Source organism: Oncorhynchus masou, unplaced genomic scaffold (assembly GCF_036934945.1).
Source record: "Oncorhynchus masou masou isolate Uvic2021 unplaced genomic scaffold, UVic_Omas_1.1 unplaced_scaffold_487, whole genome shotgun sequence".
Taxonomy (NCBI): domain Eukaryota; kingdom Metazoa; phylum Chordata; class Actinopteri; order Salmoniformes; family Salmonidae; genus Oncorhynchus; species Oncorhynchus masou.
The window spans coordinates 8,046-31,946 of NW_027011265.1; the positions used below are offsets into that span (position 1 = coordinate 8,046).

Consider the following 23,901-nt stretch of genomic DNA (forward strand, 5'->3'; position numbering starts at 1 on the left):
GTGTTCCCTTTATTTTTTTGAGCAGTGTATATTTTGATTCATGATTCCATTTGTTTTATTTCATAGTTTTTATTTCTCCACTATTATTCTACAATGTAGAAAATAGTAAGAATAAAGAAAAACCCTGGAATGGGTAGGTGTGTCCAAGCATTTCTGTTTGCGAAAAACAGAGCCCCATCTGCCCTGAAGGTCGCACTGTTGTTGTCACATTTATTTCATGATTCACATGTTCTAGAACATTTGGCATGAAGTTCATGTCCATATCAGAACACTAGACCGAGCTAGATATCGCGAGATGAGATGAAGTTAATGTCCACATCAGAACACAAGACTGAGCTAGATATCGCGAGATGACATGACGTTAATGTCCGTATCAGAACACTAGATGGAGCTAGATATCGCGAGATTATATTCAACTAGAAGTACTGTAAGTGAAAGTGAAAGTAAAGTGTGAAACTCCACCACCATTTTCCTCCGTTATTTCTGGATCAGACGTCGTGTTACATTCTGTTCGTTGCCAAATTAGCCTTTCGACAGTTTTGGTTTATTTTTCTAAACTCCTAATAGTTTTATTCTCCAGTTACAAACAGCTTTACCTTGGAGTCAGACTTGTTTTGTTCGTGAAATGAAGACCTTTCCGACCTCGGCGGTCTGGTGTTTTGGGATTCTGTTCATCAGTGTTTCATTGAAAACGACAGGTAGGACCCAACATTATTCCTTCATTATTTAGCCTGTAGGCTATTTTATTATCTGAACATAATATTAATAAGAAAGAAACGGGGAGAATTCAAGTGCAGGATCATAACCGAGTGCAGGAAATGTCGATGTCTTGTCGTCTGATCAGACGGGACAGTTTGGGTGTGGTGCTGTAGGGTGGTGCTGTCCGTGGCAGAGAAACACTGTTTTCACGCTACTTCGATACAACAGTGACTTTTTCGAAGCAGGTTAGGAGAATTAGTTAAGTTTAGGTAAAGTGTTAGCGAAAATGCTCTCCTAACTTCTTACGAAAATCGTAGCTGTATCGAAGTGGCGCATAAAGTAGAGGGTGTTAAGTTGTTGGGCTGAAGGAAGTGTCGCCATGTTTATGACTAGAAAGAGGAGACGTTTTACTCCGAAGTAAAGACGGATTCAGGTCGGATATTCGCCTGTAGTTTTCCTTCCTCCACCAACAGCAGTAAGGGACCGTCAACATAGTGACAAATCAATGTTTTCTAATTTCAATAGTTATTTAACCAATACTCCTAAAACTTTCAAAACTGGTTCTAGCTAACCCGATGTCATAGACACACAATGCAAACACTTTTTTGTCGATTTACATATCGCACCATTTTAAATGATTTATATTTTTAAATTTGAATAGCTCCTTGGTCATGTGACATAGTGCCTTCAAACAAGGTTCAGAATGTACACTCAGTGGGCCTACACATTGCACACCCTTTGTTTGTCCATTTTCATCTTCACATTTTCAATGTTTTTCAATGTTTCTACATTCAATATCTCCTTGGTAATGTGACCTACTGACCTCAAACAAGGTTCAGAATGTCTACTGACTACCCTTCTATATTGCACACCCTATAGTTTGTCCATTTTAATCTCACACGATTTTACACAAATTTGACATACTTTGACATTTCAATAGCTCCTTGGTCATGTGACCTACTGACTTCAAACAAGGGCAAGCAAATGATTGAAAGGGGTGATTATGGGCCTCCTGGGTGGCACACTGCATCGCAGTGCTAGCTGTGCCACCAGAGATTCTGGGTTCGATCCCAGGCTCTGTCGCAGCCGGCCGTGACCGCGAGGCTCATGGGGCGGTGCACAATTGGGTCAGTGTCGTCCATGTTAGGGAGGGTTTGGCCGGCAGGGATATCTCATCTCGCCCTTGCAACTCCTGTGTTTCTTCTGACACATATAGTTTAACTCCATCTAGTCAGAATACAGGAAGGTGATATAGTTTAAACATCTAGTCAGAATACTGTTTAACACCATCTAGTCAGAATACAGGAAGGTGATATAGTTTAACACCATCTAGTCAGAATACAGGAAGGTTATATAGTTTAACACCATCTCTAGTCAGAATACAGGAAGGTTATATAGTTTAACACCATCTGATCTAGTCAGAATACAGGAAGGTTATATAGTTTAACACCATCTGATCTAGTCAGAATACAGGAAGGTTATATAGTTTAACACCATCTAGTCAGAATACAGGAAGGTTATATAGTTTAACACCATCTTATTTCATTACATTTTGACCACCAAGATGACATTTTCTGTAGGCTACAGTAATAACCCATTGGAACTGAAACTTGGCATGGACATACATGATACAGCACACTTGCTGGCTCTTTCTGGGTCTGGGACAATGTACTGTCTGGGATGGGGGTCTGGGATGTGTTGTCTGGGATAATATACTGTCTGGGATGAGGGGTCTGGGACAATATACTGTCTGGGATGAGGGTCTGGGACAATGTACTGTCTGGGATGAGGTCTGGGATGAGGGGTCTGGATAATATACTGTCTGGGATGAGTGGTCCTGGACAATGTACTGTCTGGGATGGGGGTCTGGGATGATATACTGTCTGGGATGAGGGGTCTGGGACAATATACTGTCTGGGATGAGGGGTCTGGGATGAGGGGTCTGGGATAATATACTGTCTGGGATGAGGGGTCTGGGATAATATGTCTGGGATGTCTGGGATGAGTGGTCTGGGATAATATACTGTCTGGGATGAGGGGTCTGGGATAATATACTGTCTGGGATGAGAGGTCTGGGATAATATACTGTCTGGGATGGGATGAGGGTCTGGGATAATATACTGTCTGGGATGAGGGGTCTGGGATGATACTGTCTGGGATGAGGGGTCTGGGACAATATACTGTCTGGGATGAGGGGTCTGGGATGAGGGGTCTGGGATAATATACTGTCTGGGATGAGAGGTCTGGGATAATATACTGTCTGGGGATGATGAGGGGTCTGGGATAATATACTGTCTGGGATGAGAGGTCTGGGATAATATACTGTCTGGGATGAGGGTCTGGGATGAGGGGTCTGGGATAATATACTGTCTGGGATAATATACTGTCTGGGATGAGTGGTCTGGGATAATATACTGTCTGGGATGAGGGGTCTGGGATGAGGGGTCTGGGATGAGGGGTCTGGGATGAGGTCTGGGATAATATACTGTCTGGGATGAGGGGTCTGGGATGATGAGGGGGTCTGGGATATAGGGGTCTGGGATAATATACTGTCTGGGATGAGTGGTCTGGGATAATATACTGTCTGGGATGAGGGGTCTGGGATGAGGGGTCTGGGATGAGGGGTCTGGGATAATATACTGTCTGGGATGAGAGGGGTCTGGGATAATATACTGTCTGGGATGAGGGTCTGGGGATAATATACTGTCTGGGATGAGGGGTCTGGGATAATATACTGTCTGGGATGAGGGGTCTGGGATAATATACTGTCTGGGATGAGAGGTCTGGGATAATATACTGTCTGGGATGAGGGGTCTGGGATAATATACTGTCTGGGATGAGGGGTCTGGGATGAGAGGTCTGGGATAATATACTGTCTGGGATGAGGGGTCTGGGATGAGAGGTCTGGGATAATATACTGTCTGGGATGAGAGGTCTGGGATAATATACTGTCTGGGATGAGGGGTCTGGGATGAGAGGTCTGGGATAATATACTGTCTGGGATGAGGGGTCTGGGACAATATACTGTCTGGGATGAGGGGTCTGGGATAATATACTGTCTGGGATGAGAGGTCTGGGATAATATACTGTCTGGGATGAGGGGTCTGGGATAATATACTGTCTGGGATGAGGGGTCTGGGATAATATACTGTCTGGGATGAGGGGTCTGGGATAATATACTGTCTGGGATGAGGGGTCTGGGATGAGGGGTCTGGGATAATATACTGTCTGGGATGAGAGGTCTGGGATAATATACTGTCTGGGATGAGGGGTCTGGGATAATATACTGTCTGGGATGAGGGGTCTGGGATAATATACTGTCTGGGATGAGGGGTCTGGGATGAGAGGTCTGGGATAATATACTGTCTGGGATGAGAGGTCTGGGATAATATACTGTCTGGGATGAGGGGTCTGGGGGGTCTGGGATAATATACTGTCTGGGATGAGGGGTCTGGGATAATATACTGTCTGAGGGGGATGAGGGGTCTGGGATAATATACTGTCTGGGATGAGGGGTCTGGGATAATATACTGTCTGGGATGAGGGGTCTGGGATAATATACTGGGATGAGGGTCTGGGATAATATACTGTCTGGGATGAGGGGTCTGGGATAATATACTGTCTGGGATGAGGGGTCTGGGATAATATACTGTCTGGGATGAGGGGTCTGGGATGGGATGAGGTCTGGGATAATGTACTGTCTGGGATGAGGGGTCTGGGATAATATACTGTCTGGGATGAGGGGTCTGGGATGAGAGGTCTGGGATAATATACTGTCTGGGATGAGGGGTCTGGGATAATATACTGTCTGGGATGAGGGGTCTGGGATAATATACTGTCTGGGATGAGGGGTCTGGGATAATATACTGTCTGGGATGAGGGGTCTGGGATAATATACTGTCTGGGATGAGGGGTCTGGGATAATATACTGTCTGGGATGAGGGGTCTGGGATAATATACTGTCTGGGATGAGGGGTCTGGGATAATATACTGTCTGGGATGAGAGGTCTGGGATAATATACTGTCTGGGATGAGAGGTCTGGGATAATATACTGTCTGGGATGAGGGGTCTGGGATAATATACTGTCTGGGATGAGGGGTCTGGGATAATATACTGTCTGGGATGAGGGGTCTGGGATAATATACTGTCTGGGATGAGAGGTCTGGGATAATATACTGTCTGGGATGAGGGGTCTGGGATAATATACTGTCTGGGATGAGGGGTCTGGGATAATATACTGTCTGGGATGAGGGGTCTGGGATAATATACTGTCTGGGATGAGGGGTCTGGGATAATATACTGTCTGGGATGAGGGGTCTGGGATAATATACTGTCTGGGATGAGGGGTCTGGGATAATATACTGTCTGGGATGAGAGGTCTGGGATAATATACTGTCTGGGATGAGGGGTCTGGGATAATATACTGTCTGGGATGAGGGGTCTGGGATAATATACTGTCTGGGATGAGGGGTCTGGGATAATATACTGTCTGGGATGAGGGGTCTGGGATGAGGGGTCTGGGGGTCTGGGATGAGGGTCTGGGATAATATACTGTCTGGGATGAGGGGTCTGGGATAATATACTGTCTGGGATGAGGGGTCTGGGATGGGATAATATACTGTCTGGGATGAGGGGTCTGGGATAATATACTGTCTGGGATGAGGGGTCTGGGATAATATACTGTCTGGGATGAGGGGTCTGGGATAATATACTGTCTGGGATGAGGGGTCTGGGATAATATACTGTCTGGGATGAGGGGTCTGGGATAATAGGGGTCTGGGATGAGGGGTCTGGGATAATATACTGTCTGGGATGGGGTCTGGGATAATATACTGTCTGGGATGAGGGGTCTGGGATGAGGGGTCTGGGATAATATACTGTCTGGGATGGGGTCTGGGGTCTGGGATAATATACTGTCTGGGATGAGGGGTCTGGGATATACTGTCTGGGATGGGGTCTGGGATAATATACTGTCTGGGATGAGGGGTCTGGGATAATATACTGTCTGGGATGAGGGGTCTGGGATAATATACTGTCTGGGATGAGAGGTCTGGGATAATATACTGTCTGGGATGAGGGGTCTGGGATAATATACTGTCTGGGATGAGGGGTCTGGGATAATATACTGTCTGGGATGAGGGGTCTGGGATAATATACTGTCTGGGATGAGGGGTCTGGGATAATATACTGTCTGGGATGAGGGGTCTGGGATAATATACTGTCTGGGATGAGGGGTCTGGGATAATATACTGTCTGGGATGATGGGTCTGGGATAATATACTGTCTGGGATGAGGGGTCTGGGATAATATACTGTCTGGGATGAGGGGTCTGGGATAATATACTGTCTGGGATGAGGGGTCTGGGATAATATACTGTCTGGGATGAGGGGTCTGGGATAATATACTGTCTGGGATGAGGGGTCTGGGATAATATACTGTCTGGGATGAGGGTCTGGGATAATATACTGTCTGGGATGAGGGGTCTGGGATAATATACTGTCTGGGATGAGGGGTCTGGGATAATATACTGTCTGGGATGAGGGGTCTGGGATAATATACTGTCTGGGATGAGGGGTCTGGGATAGGGGTCTGGGATGAGGGTCTGGGATAATATACTGTCTGGGATGAGGGGTCTGGGGTCTGGGATGAGGGGTCTGGGGACTGTCTGGGATGAGGGGTCTGGGATAATATACTGTCTGGGATGAGGGGTCTGGGATGGGATGAGGGGTCTGGGATAATATACTGTCTGGGATGATACTGTCTGGGATGAGGGGTCTGGGGATATACTGTCTGGGATGAGGGGTCTGGGATAATATACTGTCTGGGATGAGGGGTCTGGGATAATATACTGTCTGGGATGAGGGGTCTGGGATAATATACTGTCTGGGATGAGGGGTCTGGGATAATATACTGAGGGGTCTGGGATGAGGGGTCTGGGATAATATACTGTCTGGGATGAGGGGTCTGGGATAATATACTGTCTGGGATGAGGGGTCTGGGATAATATACTGTCTGGGATGAGGGGTCTGGGATGGGATGAGGGGTCTGGGATAATATACTGTCTGGGATGAGGGGTCTGGGGACTGTCTGATGAGGGGTCTGGGATAATATACTGTCTGGGATGAGAGGTCTGGGATAATATACTGTCTGGGATGAGGGGTCTGGGATAATATACTGTCTGGGATGAGGGGTCTGGGATAATATACTGTCTGGGATGAGGGGTCTGGGATAATATACTGTCTGGGATGAGGGGTCTGGGATACTGTCTGGGATGAGGGGTCTGGGATAATATACTGTCTGGGATGAGGGGTCTGGGATAATATACTGTCTGGGATGAGGGGTCTGGGATAATATACTGTCTGGGATGAGGGGTCTGGGATAATATACTGTCTGGGATGAGGGGTCTGGGATGAGGGGTCTGGGATGAGGGGTCTGGGATAATATACTGTCTGGGATGAGGGGTCTGGGATGAGGGGTCTGGGATAATATACTGTCTGGGATGAGGGGTCTGGGATAATATACTGGGATGAGGGGTCTGGGATGATGGGGTCTGGGATAATATACTGTCTGGGATGAGGGGTCTGGGATAATATACTGTCTGGGATGAGGGGTCTGGGATAATATACTGTCTGGGATGAGGGGTCTGGGATAATATACTGTCTGGGATGAGGGGTCTGGGATAATATACTGTCTGGGATGAGGGGTCTGGGATAATATACTGTCTGAGGGGTCTGGGATGATGAGGGGTCTGGGATAATATACTGTCTGGGATGAGGGGTCTGGGATAATATACTGTCTGGGATGAGGGGTCTGGGATAATATACTGTCTGGGATGATATACTGTCTGGGATGAGGGGTCTGGGATAATATACTGTCTGGGGATACTGTCTGGGATGAGGGGTCTGGGATAATATACTGTCTGGGATGATGGGATAATATACTGTCTGGGTCTGGGATAATATACTGTCTGGGATGAGGGGTCTGGGATAATATACTGTCTGGGATGAGGGGTCTGGGATAATATACTGTCTGGGATGAGGGGTCTGGGATAATATACTGTCTGGGATGAGGGGTCTGGGATAATATACTGTCTGGGATGAGGGGTCTGGGATAATATACTGTCTGGGATGAGGGGTCTGGGATAATATACTGTCTGGGATGAGGGGTCTGGGATAATATACTGTCTGGGATGAGGGTCTGGGATAATATACTGTCTGGGATGAGGGGTCTGGGATAATATACTGTCTGGGATGAGGGGTCTGGGATAATATACTGTCTGGGATGAGGGTCTGGGATAATATACTGTCTGGGATGAGGGTCTGGGATAATATACTGTCTGGGATGAGGGTCTGGGATGAGGGTCTGGGGTCTGGGATAATATACTGTCTGGGATGAGGGGTCTGGGATAATATACTGTCTGGGATGAGGGGTCTGGGATAATATACTGTCTGGGATGAGGGGTCTGGGATAATATACTGTCTGGGATGAGGGGTCTGGGATGGGATGAGGGGTCTGGGATAATATACTGTCTGGGATGAGGGGTCTGGGATAATATACTGTCTGGGATGAGGGGTCTGGGATAATATACTGTCTGGGATGAGGGTCTGGGGGATAATATACTGTCTGGGATGAGGGGTCTGGGATAATATACTGTCTGGGATGAGGGGTCTGGGATAATATACTGTCTGAGGGGTCTGGGATAATATACTGTCTGGGATGAGAGGTCTGGGATAATATACTGTCTGGGATGAGGGGTCTGGGATACTGTCTGGGATATGGGATAATATACTGTCTGGGATGAGGGGTCTGGGATGAGGGGTCTGGGATAATATACTGTCTGGGATGAGGGGTCTGGGATAATATACTGTCTGGGATGAGGGGTCTGGGATAATATACTGTCTGGGATGAGGGTCTGGGATAATATACTGTCTGGGATGAGGGGTCTGGGATGACTGTCTGGGGTCTGGGATAATATACTGTCTGGGATGAGGGGTCTGGGATAATATACTGTCTGGGATGAGGGGTCTGGGATGAGGGGTCTGGGATAATATACTGTCTGGGATGAGGGGTCTGGGATACTGTCTGGGATGAGGGTCTGGGATAATACTGTCTGGGATGAGGGGTCTGGGATAATATACTGTCTGGGATGAGGGTCTGGGGTCTGGGATAATATACTGTCTGGGATGAGGGGTCTGGGATAATATACTGTCTGGGATGAGGGGTCTGGGATAATATACTGTCTGGGATGAGGGGTCTGGGATAATATAGAGGGGTCTGGGGGATGGGATGAGGGGTCTGGGATGGGGTCTGGGATAATATACTGTCTGGGATGAGGGGTCTGGGATAATATACTGTCTGGGATGAGGGGTCTGGGATAATATACTGTCTGGGATGAGGGGTCTGGGATAATATACTGTCTGGGATGAGGGGTCTGGGATAATATACTGTCTGGGATGAGGGGTCTGGGATAATATACTGTCTGGGATGAGGGGTCTGGGATGAGGGGTCTGGGATAATATACTGTCTGGGATGAGGGGTCTGGGATAATATACTGTCTGGGATGAGGGGTCTGGGATAATATACTGTCTGGGATGAGGGGTCTGGGATAATATACTGTCTGGGATGAGGGGTCTGGGATAATATACTGTCTGGGATGAGAGGTCTGGGATGTCTGGGATGATGGGGTCTGGGATAATATACTGTCTGGGATGAGGGGTCTGGGATAATATACTGTCTGGGATGAGGGGTCTGGGATAATATACTGTCTGGGATGAGAGGTCTGGGATAATATACTGTCTGGGTTGATGGGGTCTGGGATAATATACTGTCTGGGATGAGGGGTCTGGGATAATATACTGTCTGGGATGAGGGGTCTGGGATAATATACTGTCTGGGATGAGGGGTCTGGGGTCTGGGATGAGTGGTCTGGGATAATATACTGTCTGGGATGAGGGGTCTGGGATAATATAGGTCTGGGATGAGGGGTCTGGGATGAGGGGTCTGGGATGAGAGGGTCTGGGATAATATACTGTCTGGGATGAGAGGTCTGGGATAATATACTGTCTGGGATGGGAGGGGTCTGGGATGAGGGGTCTGGGATAATGATACTGTCTGGGATGAGGGGTCTGGGATAATATACTGTCTGGGATGAGGGGTCTGGGGCAATATACTGTCTGGGATGAGGGGTCTGGGATGAGGGGTCTGGGATAATATACTGTCTGGGATGAGGGGTCTGGGATAATATACTGTCTGGGATGAGGGGTCTGGGATAATATACTGTCTGGGATGAGGGGTCTGGGATAATATACTGTCTGGGATGAGGGGTCTGGGATGAGGGGTCTGGGATAATATACTGTCTGGGATGAGGGGTCTGGGATAATATACTGTCTGGGATGAGGGGTCTGGGATGAGGGGTCTGAGGGGTCTGGGATAATATACTGTCTGGGATGAGGGGTCTGGGATAATATACTGTCTGGGATGAGGGGTCTGGGATAATATACTGTCTGGGATGGGGGATAATATACTGTCTGGGATGAGGGGTCTGGGATAATATACTGTCTGGGATGTGGGGTCTGGGATGAGGGGTCTGGGATGAGGGGTCTGGGATAATATACTGTCTGGGATGAGGGGTCTGGGATGAGGGGTCTAATATACTGTCTGGGATGAGGGGTCTGTCTGGGATAATATACTGTCTGGGATGAGGGGTCTGGGATGAGGGTCTGGGGTCTGTCTGGGGGGTCTGGGATAATATACTGTCTGGGATGAGGGGTCTGGGGCAATATACTGTCTGGGATGAGGGGGGGTCTGGGATACTGTCTGGGATACTGTCTGGGATGAGGGTCTGGGACAATATACTGTCTGGGATGAGGGGTCTGGGACAATATACTGTCTGGGATGAGGGGTCTGGGATAATATACTGTCTGGGATGAGGGGTCTGGGATGAGGTGTCTGGGGATAATGTACTGTCTGGGATGAGGGGTCTGGGATAATATACTGTCTGGGATGGGATGAGGGTCTGGGATAATATACTGTCTGGGATGAGGGGTCTGGGATATACTGTCTGGGATGAGGGGTCTGGGATAATATACTGTCTGGGATGAGGTGTCTGGGATAATATACTGTCTGGGATGAGGGGTCTGGGATGATATACTGTCTGGGACAGGGGTCTGATACTGTCTGGGATGAGGACTGTCTGGGATGAGGGTCTGGGACAATATACTGTCTGGGATGAGGGGTCTGGGAATATACTGTCTGATGAGTCTGGGATGGGGGTCTGGGATGAGGGTCTGGGACAATATACTGTCTGGGATGAGGGGTCTGGGACAATGTACTGTCTGGGATGAGGGGTCTGGGATAATATACTGTCTGGGATGAGGGGTCTGGGATGAGAGGTCTGGGATAATATACTGTCTGGGATGAGGGGTCTGGGATGAATGTCTGGGATAATATCTGGGATGAGGGGGTCTGGGACAATGTACTGTCTGGGATGAGGGGTCTGGGATGGACAATATACTGTCTGGGATGAGGGGTCTGGGACAATGTACTGTCTGGGATAGGGGTCTGGGATGAGGGGTCTGGGATGTCTGGGATGAGGGGTCTGGGGCAATATACTGTCTGGGATGAGGGGTCTGGGATAATATACTGTCTGGGATGAGGGGTCTGGGATATACTGTCTGGGATGAGGGGTCTGGGGCAATATACTGTCTGGGATGAGGGGTCTGGGACAATGTACTGTCTGGGATGAGGGGTCTGGGATGAGGGGTCTGGGATGAGGGGTCTGGGATAATATACTGTCTGGGATGAGGGGTCTGGGATATAGGGGTCTGGGATGAGGGGTCTGGGGCAATGTACTGTCTGGGATGAGGGGTCTGGGACAATGTACTGTCTGGGATGAGGGTCTGGGACAATGTACTGTCTGGGATGAGGTGTCTGGGACAATGTACTGTCTGGGATGAGGGGTCTGGGACAATGTGCTGTCTGGGATGAGGTGTCTGGGACAATGTACTGTCTGGGATGAGGAGTCTGGGATGAGGTGTCTGGGACAATGTACTGTCTGGGATGAGGGGTCTGGGACAATGTGCTGTCTGGGATGAGGGGTCTGGGATGAGGTGTCTGGGACAATGTGCTGTCTGGGATGTCTGGGATGAGGTGTCTGGGACAATGTACTGTCTGGGATGAGGTGTCTGGGACAATGTACTGTCTGGGATGAGGGGTCTGGGACAATGTGCTGTCTGGGATGAGGGGTCTGGGATGAGGTGTCTGGGACAATGTACTGAGGGGTCTGGGATGAGGGGTCTGGGATGAGGTGTCTGGGATGAGGAATAATACTGAATCTAAAACAAAGGGGTCTGGGATGAGGGTTCTGGGACAATCACATACTGTCTGGGATGAACTGGGATCAGGTTCTGGGACAATCATCTAACTGGGATGCACATCTTATCTGTTATCCTGAGAGGGGTTGGTAATTGACTGACTCAACTCCAGGGTCTTAATAATGGGAATTGGGATGAGGAATTACAGATGTAAATATATCACTAGCCACTTTAAACAATGCTATAAAAATATAATGTTACTTACCCTACATTATTAATCTCATGTGCATACGTATATACTGTACTCTATAGGGGTCATGGACTGCATCCTTATGTAATACATGTATCACTAGCCACTTTAACTATGCCACTTTGTTTACATTCATCTCATATGTATAGGGGTAAGATACCATCTACTGTATCTTGACATGCTGGTCTGGTACCATCACTCATTCATATATCCTTATGTACATATTCTTTATCCCCTTACACTGTGTATAAAACAGTAGTTTAGGAATTGTTGGTTAGATTAGGGTTATTACTGGATTGTCGGAACTAGAAGCACAAGATCGCTACACTCGCATTAACATCTGCTAACCATGTGTATGTGACAAATAAATTTGATTTGATTTTATCTTATGATTATTTTCTTAATTAATGAAGTTATATATGAGGGAGTTTCTTCAGATTGTAAATAAATAAGAGAATGCATCTGTCTTCTTTCAGACAGAGGTCCATCCCACATTAAGACTACAGTGATGAGTCCTAACATTGTCCCCTGTGATAAAACATAGTGATAGACGGTGGCTGGGTTTTTAAACATCAATAAGGGATCATATCTTGCAGTCACCAGGGTTCACCTGGTGCTGGGTTCTGTCATGGAAAGAGCAGGTGTTCATAATGTTTTGTAGGTACTATGAGAAGGTTGTTGCTATGTTATATGACAGCCTGCAGTACCCCGGTTGGCCTTCAACTTGAGTTACTTAATGAGAGGGGGCAGCATTGAGCTAGCCTGCATGTTATGTCTAATGGCAGCCTGCAGTACCCGGTTGGCCTTCAACTTCAGGTACTTAATGAGAGGGGGCAGCACTGAGCTAGCCTGCATGTTATGTCTTATGGCAGCCTGCAGTAGCCCCGGTTGGCCTTCAACTTGGTTACTTAATAATGAGAGGGGGCAGCACTGTTGGAGCTAGCCTGCACCGTCACTTCCTGGAGTAGCTCAAACTGTCTACATAAATCTCCCACATGAGATAGCCATCTTAAATGACTATTTAGCTTCAATGCTGTTGAGTCTTCACATAGGTATGAATGGTGTCATAATGGACCAGAATCCATGGAGCAACAGGAAGTTACCAGTTGTCTTTAACTGTGTGTCATTTGTTTTTCTCCAGGGTCGTCTGAGGTTCAGGTTGTTGGACCGGCTGACCCAGTCCTTGCCTTAGCTGGTGATGACGTCATTCTACCATGTTCCCTGAAACCCAATGTCAGTGCTGAGGACATGGTAGTGGAGTGGACCAGATTGAACTTGAAAGCAGAAAAGGTCCACCTTTACCTTGACAGAAGAGACTCCAATAAGGATCAGTTTCCATCCTACAGGGGAAGGACATCAATGTTTCATGATGAACTGAAGAACGGCATCGTCTCCTTAAAGCTGACCAGAGTTACTCTCTCTGATGCTGGAAGCTACAGGTGCTTCTTTCCAAACTGACCAGCCGGGTGAAGAACACCACCGTTCAACTCTTTGTTGGTGAGTCATGAATACTGGAGTTGTGATCAGAGGTTGTTTTGGTAAATCTGGCTAAATGATTGGCTGCTGAAATATCAACATGTCCTCCTCCCTCATCATTCCTTCCTCTGTTATAGATCATGTATTCAGCTGGTCTTCCTCCCCATCATGTATTCAGCTGGTCTTCCTCCCTCATCATGTATTCAGCTGGTCTTCCTCCCTCATCATTATTCAGCTAGTCTTCCTCCTCATCATGTATTCAGCTAGTCCTCCTCCCTCATCATGTATTCAGCTGGTCTTCCTCCCCATCATTACTTCCTCTGTTATAGATCATGTATTCAGCTGGTCTTCCTCCCTCATGTATTCAGCTGGTCTTCCTCCCTCATCATGTATTCAGCTGCTCAGCACACAGCCTTCACAACACACTCCTCACACATCAAAACCTCCCACACTGTTACACTTCTGTGTCCCAATATTCCTACTACCTACTGTTGACTCACTGTCTGTGTCCCAATTTTCCCAATATTCCTACTACCTACTGTTGACTCACTGTCTGTGTCCCAATATTCCCAATATTCCTACTACCTGCTGTTTACTCACTGTCTGTGTCCCAATATTCCACCTATTCCTACTACCTACTGTTGACTCACTGTCTGTGTCCCAATATTCCTGCTGTTGACTCACCTCTGTGTCCCAATATTCCTACTACCTACTGTTGACTACTGGAGTCTGTGCCCAATATTCCTGCTGTTGACTCACTGTCTGTGTCCCAATATTCCTACTACCTGCTGTTGAATACTGCTGTCTGTGTCCCAATATTCCTGCTGTTGACTCACTGTCTGTGTCCCAATATTGCTGCTGTTGACTCACTGTCTGTCCCAATATTCCTGCTGTTGACTCAGGGTGTCTGTGTCCCAATATGCTACTACCTGCTGTTGACTCACTGTCTGTGTCCCAATATTCCTACTACCTGCTGTTGACTCACCCTCTGTTGTTGATAGCAGGAAGTGTTTAATTTGTTAATACTGGAGTGCTGCAGGGTTCAGTTAATACTGGAGTGCAGGGTTCAGTTAATACTGGAGTGCTGCAGGGTTCTAATACTGGAGTGCTGCAGTGTTCTGGTAATACTGGAGTGCTGCAGGGTTCTGTTAATACTGGAGTGCTGCAGGGTTCTGTTAATACTGGAGTGCTGCAGGGTTCTGTTAATACTGGAGTGCTGCAGGGTTCAGTTAATACTGGAGTGCTGCAGGGTTCAGTTAATACTGGAGTGCTGCAGGGTTCTGTTAATACTGGAGTGCTGCAGGGTTCTGGAAATAATGGAGTGCTGCAGGGTTCAGTTAATACTGGAGTGCTGCAGGGTTCAGTTAATACTGGAGTGCTGCAGGGTTCTGGTAATACTGGAGTGCTGCAGGGTTCAGTTAATACTGGAGTGCTGCAGGGTTCAGTTAATACTGGAGTGTTGCAGGGTTCAGTTAATACTGGAGTGCTGCAGGGTTCAGTTAATACTGGAGTGCTGCAGGGTTCAGTTAATACTGGAGTGCTGCAGGGTTCAGTTAATACTGGAGTGCTGCAGGGTTCTGTTAATACTGGAGTGCTGCAGGGTTCAGTTAATACTGGAGTGCTGCAGGGTTCTGGTAATACTGGAGTGCTGCAGGGTTCAGTTAATACTGGAGTGCTGCAGGGTTCTGGTAATACTGGAGTACTGCAGGGTTCTGTTCATGTTTAATGTTGTTGACTAGGCATTTCTCAAATAGCGGGAAGTGTTTAATGTTGTCTAGGGTTGCAAAGGGTCAGAAACCTTCTGGTAAATGTCTGGACATTTTCCATGGGAAGTTAAGCCCGGGAATTTGGGGAATTCTGCTTTAATTCACCAAAAACGTACCTTATATCAGTGAACCTTTTTTTGTGGGACACACATAAGGCAATTCTAGGTCTTGTGGCATATTTTGGTTAAACTATCCCCAATTCAATGGAAATGCAACCCTCTGCATTAGATCGACCGATTTAATCGGCATGGTTAATTTGGGCCGATTTCAAGTTTTCAGAACAATCGGTAATCTGCATTTTTGGACGCCAGATTGCATTCCACGAGGAGACTTCGTGGCAGACTGACCACCTGTTACTCCACGAGGAGACTGTGTGGCAGGCTGACCACCTGTTACTCCACGAGGAGACTGAGTGGCAGGCTGACCACCTGTTACTCCATGAGGAGACTGCTGACCACCTGTTACTCCATGAGGAGACTGTGTGGCAGGCTGACCACCTGTTACTCCACGAGGAGACTGAGTGGCAGGCTGACCACCTGTTACTCCACGAGGAGACTGTGTGGCAGGCTGACCACCTGTTACTCCACGAGGAGACTGAGTGGCAGGCTGACCACCTGTTACTCCACGAGGAGACTGCCTGGCAGGCTGACCACCTGTTACTCCACGAGGAGACTGTGTGGCAGGCTGACCACCTGTTACTCCACGAGGAGACTGCTGACCAGTTACTCCACGAGGAGACTGCTGACCACCTGTTACTCCACGAGGAGACTGCTGACCACCTGTTACTCCACGAGGAGACTGTGTGGCAGGCTGACCACCTGTTACTCCACGAGGAGACTGTGTGGCAGGTTGACCACCTGTTACTCCACGAGGAGACTGTGTGGCAGGTTGACCACCTGTTACTCCATGAGGAGACTGTGTGGCAGGCTGACCACCTGTTACTCCACGAGGAGACTGTGTGGCAGGCTGACCACCTGTTACTCCACGAGGAGACTGCTGACCACCTGTTACTCCACGAGGAGACTGAGTGGCAGGCTGACCACCTGTTACTCCACGAGGAGACTGCTGACCACCTGTTACTCCACGAGGAGACTGTGTGGCAGGCTGACCACCTGTTACTCCACGAGGAGACTGTGTGGCAGGCTGACCACCTGTTACTCCACGAGGAGACTGTGTGGCAGGCTGACCACCTGTTACTCCATGAGGAGACTGCCTGGCAGGCTGACCACCTGTTACTCCACGAGGAGACTGAGTGGCAGGCTGACCACCTGTTACTCCACGAGGAGACTGAGTGGCAGGCTGACCACCTGTTACTCCACGAGGAGACTGTGTGGCAGGCTGACCACCTGTTACTCCATGAGGAGACTGTGTGGCAGGCTGACCACCTGTTACTCCACGAGGAGACTGCCTGGCAGGCTGACCACCTGTTACTCCACGAGGAGACTGTGTGGCAGGCTGACCACCTGTTACTCCACGAGGAGACTGTGTGGCAGGCTGACCACCTGTTACTCCACGAGGAGACTGTGTGGCAGGCTGACCACCTGTTACTCCACGAGGAGACTGTGTGGCAGGCTGACCACCTGTTACTCCACGAGGAGACTGTGTGGCAGGCTGACCACCTGTTACTCCACGAGGAGACTGTGTGGCAGGCTGACCACCTGTTACTCCACGAGGAGACTGTGTGGCAGGCTGACCACCTGTTACTCCACTAGGAGACTGCTGACCACCTGTTACTCCACGAGGAGACTGTGTGGCAGGCTGACCACCTGTTACTCCACGAGGAGACTGTGTGGCAGGCTGACCACCTGTTACTCCACGAGGAGACTGCTGACCACCTGTTACTCCATGAGGAGACTGTGTGGCAGGCTGACCACCTGTTACTCCACGAGGAGACTGAGTGGCAGGCTGACCACCTGTTACTCCACGAGGAGACTGCTGACCACCTGTTACTCCACGAGGAGACTGTGTGGCAGGCTGACCACCTGTTACTCCACGAGGAGACTGTGTGGCAGGCTGACCACCTGTTACTCCACGAGGAGACTGCTGACCACCTGTTACTCCACGAGGAGACTGCTGACCACCTGTTACTCCACGAGGAGACTGTGTGGCAGGCTGACCACCTGTTACTCCACGAGGAGACTGCTGACCACCTGTTACTCCATGAGGAGACTGTGTGGCAGGCTGACCACCTGTTACTCCACGAGGAGACTGTGTGGCAGGCTGACCACCTGTTACTCCACGAGGAGACTGCGTGGCAGGCTGACCACCTGTTACTCCACGAGGAGACTGTGTGGCAGGCTGACCACCTGTTACTCCACGAGGAGACTGCTGACCACCTGTTACTCCACGAGGAGACTGTGTGGCAGGCTGACCACCTGTTACGCGAGTGCAGCAAGGTGCCAAAGTAAGTTTCTAGCGAGCATTAAACTTATCTTATAAAAAAACAGTCAATCTTCACATAATCACTAGTTAACTACACATGGTTGATGATCTTACTAGTTTAACTAGCATGTCCTGCGTTGCATATAATCAATTCGGTGCCTGTTAATATATCATCGAATCACAGCCTACTTCAACTTCCCCAAACTCTGCTTGCAGATGTAAGAGAAGAAATCCCTACTGCCCACTTCACTGTTGCTCCAAGGAAACTGCAGTTCTGAAATACATCAAAATACTATAATTCTACAGATGTATGTTGAAAATGTGATGGATCATTCAATCTTCCCTTTCTTTTGTTGTTCAGTGAAATCATCCCATGTGAAGAGTCAACTCATTTAATTAAAGTTCAATTCATAACTAAATAGTTTTTATATTTATATTGGAAGGATTTAATCATTTGAATGATGTCTACTTCTGATAAGGTAAAAGGTTTATGTTTCTGTCTCCATGTACCAGTCCATTCCTGGATTGTTTAAATTGGTAAATATATCCAATGCAAAACACATCTACATTTAAATGGTATTACTATTAATTTGCATATATTCCCGTTAATTCCCACGGAAAGTTTCCACCTCTGAATATTCCCCATGGATTTAGTAGATATATTTGTAGATATGTGGTAGTGGTGGATTAGGGGCCTGAGGGCACACAGTGTGAAATCTGTGAATGTATTGTAATGGTTTAAAATTTTGTCAACTGCCTTAATGTTGCTGGACCCCAGGAAGAGTAGCTGCTGCCTTGGCAGGAACTAATGGGGATCCATAATAAACCCCAGGAAGAGTAGCTGCTGCCTTGGCAGGAACTAATGGGGATCCATAATAAACCCCAGGAAGAGTAGCTGCTGCCTTGGCAGGAACTAATGGGGATCCATAATAAACCCCAGGAAGAGTAGCTGCTGCCTTGGCAGGAACTAATGGGGATCCATAATAAACCCCAGGAAGAGTAGCTGCTGCCTTGACATGAATTAATGAGGATCCATTATAAACCCCAGGAAGATTAGCTGCTGCCTTGGCAGGAACTAATGGGGATCCATAATAAACCCCAGGAAGAGTAGCTGCTGCCTTGGCAGGAACTAATGGGGATCCGTAATAACCCCCAGGAAGAGTTGATGCTGCTGTGGCAGGAACTAATGGGGATCCGTAATAAACCCCAGGAAGAATAGCTGCTGCCTTGGCAGGAACTAATGGGGATCCATAATAAACCCCAGGAAGAGTAGCTGCTGCCTTGGCAGGAACTAACGGAAGAATAGCTGCTGCCTTTGCAGGAACTAACGGAAGAGTAGCTGCTGCCTTGGCAGGAACTAATGGGGATCCATAATAAACCCCAGGAAGAGTAGCTGCTGACTTGGCAGGAACTAATGGGGATCCATATTAAACCCCAGGAAGAGAGCTGCTGCCTTGGCAGGAACTAATGGGGATCCATAATAAACCCCAGGAAGAGTAGCTGCTGCCTTGGCAGGCTAATGGGATCCATAATAAATACAAATGCAAACTACAAATCTGGTATCTGTGTAGGTGCTGTATCTCAGCCAGTGATCTCTGTTTTATCTTGTATCTGTAGGTGCTGTATCCCAGCCAGTGATCTCTGTTTTATCTTGTATCTGTGTAGGTGCTGTATCTCAGCCAGTGATCTCTGTTTTATCTTGTATCTGTGTAGGTGCTGTATCCCAGCCAGTGATCTGTTTTATCTTGTATCTGTAGGTGCTGTATCCCAGCCAGTGATCTCTGTTTTATCTTGTATCTGTGTAGGTGCTGTATCTCAGCCAGTGATCTCTGTTTTATCTTGTATCTGTAGGTGTTGTATCCCAGCCAGTGATCTCTGTTTTATCTTGTATCTGTGTAGGTGCTGTATCCCAGCCAGTGATCTCTGTTTTATCTTGTATCTGTAGGTGCTGTATCCAGCCAGTGATCTCTGTTTTATCTTGTATCTGTGTAGGTGCTGTATCTCAGCCAGTGATCTCTGTTTTATCTTGTATCTGTGTAGGTGCTGTATCCCAGCCAGTGATCTCTGTTTTATCTTGTATCTGTGTAGGCGTTGTATCCCAGCCAGTGATCTCTGTTTTATCTTGTATCTGTAGGTGCTGTATCTCAGCCAGTGATCTCTGTTTTATCTTGTATCTGTGTAGGTGCTGTATCTCAGCCAGTGATCTGTTTTATCTTGTATCTGTAGGTGCTGTATCTCAGCCAGTGATCTCTGTTTTATCTTGTATCTGTGTAGGTGCTGTATCCCAAGTGATCTGTTTTATCTTGTATCTGTAGGTGTTGTATCCCAGCCAGTGATCTCTGTTTTATCTTGTATCTGTAGGGTGCTGATCTCTATCCCAGCCAGTGATCTCTGTTTTATCTTGTATCTGTAGGTGCTGTATCCCAGCCAGTGATCTCTGTTTTATCTTGTATCTGTGTAGGTGCTGTATCTCAGCCAGTGATCTCTGTTTTATCTTGTATCTGTGTAGGTGCTATCTCAGCCAGTGATCTCTGTTTTATCTTGTATCTGTGTAGGTGCTGTATCTCAGCCAGTGATCTCTGTTTTATCTTGTATCTGTGTAGGTGCTGTATCCCAGCCAGTGATCTCTGTTTTATCTTGTATCTGTGTAGGTGCTGTATCTCAGCCAGTGATCTCTGTTTTATCTTGTATCTGTGTAGGTGCTGTATCCCAGCCAGTGATCTCTGTTTTATCTTGTATCTGTAGGTGCTGTATCCCAGCCAGTGATCTCTGTTTTATCTTGTATCTGTAGGTGCTTTATAGGTGCTGTACCAGCCAGTGATCTCTGTTTTATCTTGTATCTGTGTAGGTGCTGTATCCCAGCCAGTGATCTCTGTTTTATCTTGTATCTGTAGGTGCTGTATCCCAGCCAGTGATCTCTGTTTTATCTTGTATCTGTAGGTGCTGTATCTCAGCCAGTGATCTCTGTTTTATCTTGTATCTGTGTAGGTGCTGTATCCCAGCCAGTGATCTCTGTTTTATCTTGTATCTGTAGGTGCTGTATCTCAGCCAGTGATCTCTGTTTTATCTTGTATCTGTAGGTGCTGTATCCCAGCCAGTGATCTCTGTTTTATCTTGTATCTGTAGGTGCTGTATCCCAGCCAGTGATCTCTGTTTTATCTTGTATCTGTAGGTGCTGTATCTCAGCCAGTGATCTGTTTTATCTTGTATCTGTAGGTGCTGTATCCCAGCCAGTGATCTCTGTTTTATCTTGTATCTGTGTAGGTGCTGTATCTCAGCCAGTGATCTCTGTTTTATCTTGTATCTGGGGTGCTGTATCCCAGCCAGTGATCTCTGTTTTATCTTGTATCTGTGTAGGTGCTGTATCCCAGCCAGTGATCTCTGTTTTATCTTGTATCTGTAGGTGCTGTATCCCAGCCAGTGATCTCTGTTTTATCTTGTATCTGTGTAGGTGCTGTATCCCAGCCAGTGATCTCTGTTTTATCTTGTATCTATAGGTGCTGTATCCCAGCCAGTGATCTCTGTTTTATCTTGTATCTGTGTAGGTGCTGTATCCCAGCCAGTGATCTCTGTTTTATCTTGTATCTGTGTAGGTGCTGTATCTCAGCCAGTGATCTCTGTTTTATCTTGTATCTGTGTAGGTGCTGTATCCCAGCCAGTGATCTCTGTTTTATCTTGTATCTGTAGGTGCTGTATCCCAGCCAGTGATCTGTTTTATCTTGTATCTGTGTAGGTGCTGTATCTCAGCCAGTGATCTGTTTTATCTTGTATCTGTAGGTGCTGTATCTCAGCCAGTGATCTCTGTTTTATCTTGTATCTGTAGGTGCTGTATCTCAGCCAGTGATCTCTGTTTTATCTTGTATCTGTGTAGGTGCTGTATCTCAGCCAGTGATCTCTGTTTTATCTTGTATCTGTGTAGGTGCTGTATCTCAGCCAGTGATCTCTGTTTTATCTTGTATCTGTGTAGGTGCTGTATCCCAGCCAGTGATCTCTGTTTTATCTTGTATCTGTGTAGGTGCTGTATCCCAGCCAGTGATCTCTGTTTTATCTTGTATCTGTGTAGGTGCTGTATCCCAGCCAGTGATCTCTGTTTTATCTTGTATCTGTGTAGGTGCTGTATCCCAGCCAGTGATCTCTGTTTTATCTTGTATCTGTAGGTGCTGTATCCCAGCCAGTGATCTCTGTTTTATCTTGTATCTCTGTAGGTGCTGTATCTCAGCCAGTGATCTCTGTTTTATCTTGTATCTGTGTAGGTGTTGTATCCCAGCCAGTGATATCTGTTTTATCTTGTATCTCTGTAGGTGTTGTATCTCAGCCAGTGATCTCTGTTTTATCTTGTATCTGTGTAGGTGCTGTATCCCAGCCAGTGATCTCTGTTTTATCTTGTATCTGTAGGTGTTGTATCCCAGCCAGTGATCTCTGTTTTATCTTGTATCTGTGTAGGTGCTGTATCCCAGCCAGTGATCTCTGTTTTATCTTGTATCTGTGTAGGTGCTGTATCCCAGCCAGTGATCTCTGTTTTATCTTGTATCTGTGTAGGTGTTGTATCCCAGCCAGTGATCTCTGTTTTATCTTGTATCTGTAGGTGCTGTATCCCAGCCAGTGATCTCTGTTTTATCTTGTATCTGTGTAGGTGCTGTATCCCAGCCAGTGATCTCTGTTTTATCTTGTATCTGTGTAGGTGCTGTATCCCAGCCAGTGATCTGTTTTATCTTGTATCTGTGTAGGTGCTGTATCCCAGCCAGTGATCTCTGTTTTATCTTGTATCTGTAGGTGCTGTATCCCAGCCAGTGATCTGTTTTATCTTGTATCTGTGTAGGTGCTGTATCTCAGCCAGTGATCTGTTTTATCTTGTATCTGTGTAGGTGCTGTATCTCAGCCAGTGATCTCTGTTGTATCTTGTATCTGTAGGTGCTGTATCTCAGCCAGTGATCTGTTTTATCTTGTATCTGTGTAGGTGCTGTATCCCAGCCAGTGATCTCTGTTTTATCTTGTATCTGTAGGTGCTGTATCTCAGCCAGTGATCTCTGTTTTATCTTGTATCTGTGTAGGTGCTGTATCCCAGCCAGTGATCTCTGTTTTATCTTGTATCTGTGTAGGTGCTGTATCCCAGCCAGTGATCTCTGTTTTATCTTGTATCTGTGTAGGTGCTGTATCTCAGCCAGTGATCTGTTTTATCTTGTATCTGTGTAGGTGCTGTATCCCAGCCAGTGATCTCTGTTTTATCTTGTATCTGTGTAGGTGCTGTATCTCAGCCAGTGATCTCTGTTTTATCTTGTATCTGTAGGTGCTGTATCTCAGCCAGTGATCTGTTTTATCTTGTATCTGTAGGTGCTGTATCCCAGCCAGTGATCTCTGTTTTATCTTGTATCTGTGTAGGTGCTGTATCTCAGCCAGTGATCTCTATTGTTGGAACTAAAGACTGGGGGGTGGTCCTGAAGTGTGAGTCTGGAGGCTGGTTTCCTGAACCTCAGATGGAGTGGCTGGACAGTTCTGGAACCTTCCTCCCTGCTGATGGGCCTCCAGAGAAATACAGAGACTCAGAGGACCTCTACGCTGTGAGACGACATGTCACTGTGAACAAGACTGACACCAACATGTTCACCTGTAGAGTTCAACAGATGGAGATCAACCACCTGAAGGAGACTGAGATCCATGTCCCAGGTGAGGTCTTCATTGGTTAACCCAAATACCTGAGACCTCTAGTTAGTTAGACTAGTTAGTGGAGGACGGTTTCCTAGGGGATGACCTTATTGGTCTGTTCAGTAGTATTTATAAATGATGCTTTACTTCCTGTACAGTATATATGTAGTGTTGTAATGGTTTGACATGGCTTCTCTGTTTCAGATATCGTGTTTCCTAAATCACAAGTAGGGTTGATTGTTGGTCTACTAATAGCAGCAGCAGTTGTAGTTCTTGCAGCTTATATTGGTGTCTACATGTGGAGAAAACATATTGAAGGTGAGTTTAACCTTGATCTCTGACTGGTCCTTGATCTCTGACTGGTCATTGACC

At 47.1% G+C, this 23,901-nt stretch overlaps 1 pseudogene; it reads left to right on the forward strand.

Moving 5' to 3' along the window:
• The first annotated feature begins 432 nt into the window (after window positions 1–432).
• LOC135535384 (butyrophilin subfamily 1 member A1-like) lies at window positions 433–23,570 on the forward strand (annotated as a pseudogene).
• Window positions 23,571–23,901: the final 331 nt, after the last annotated feature.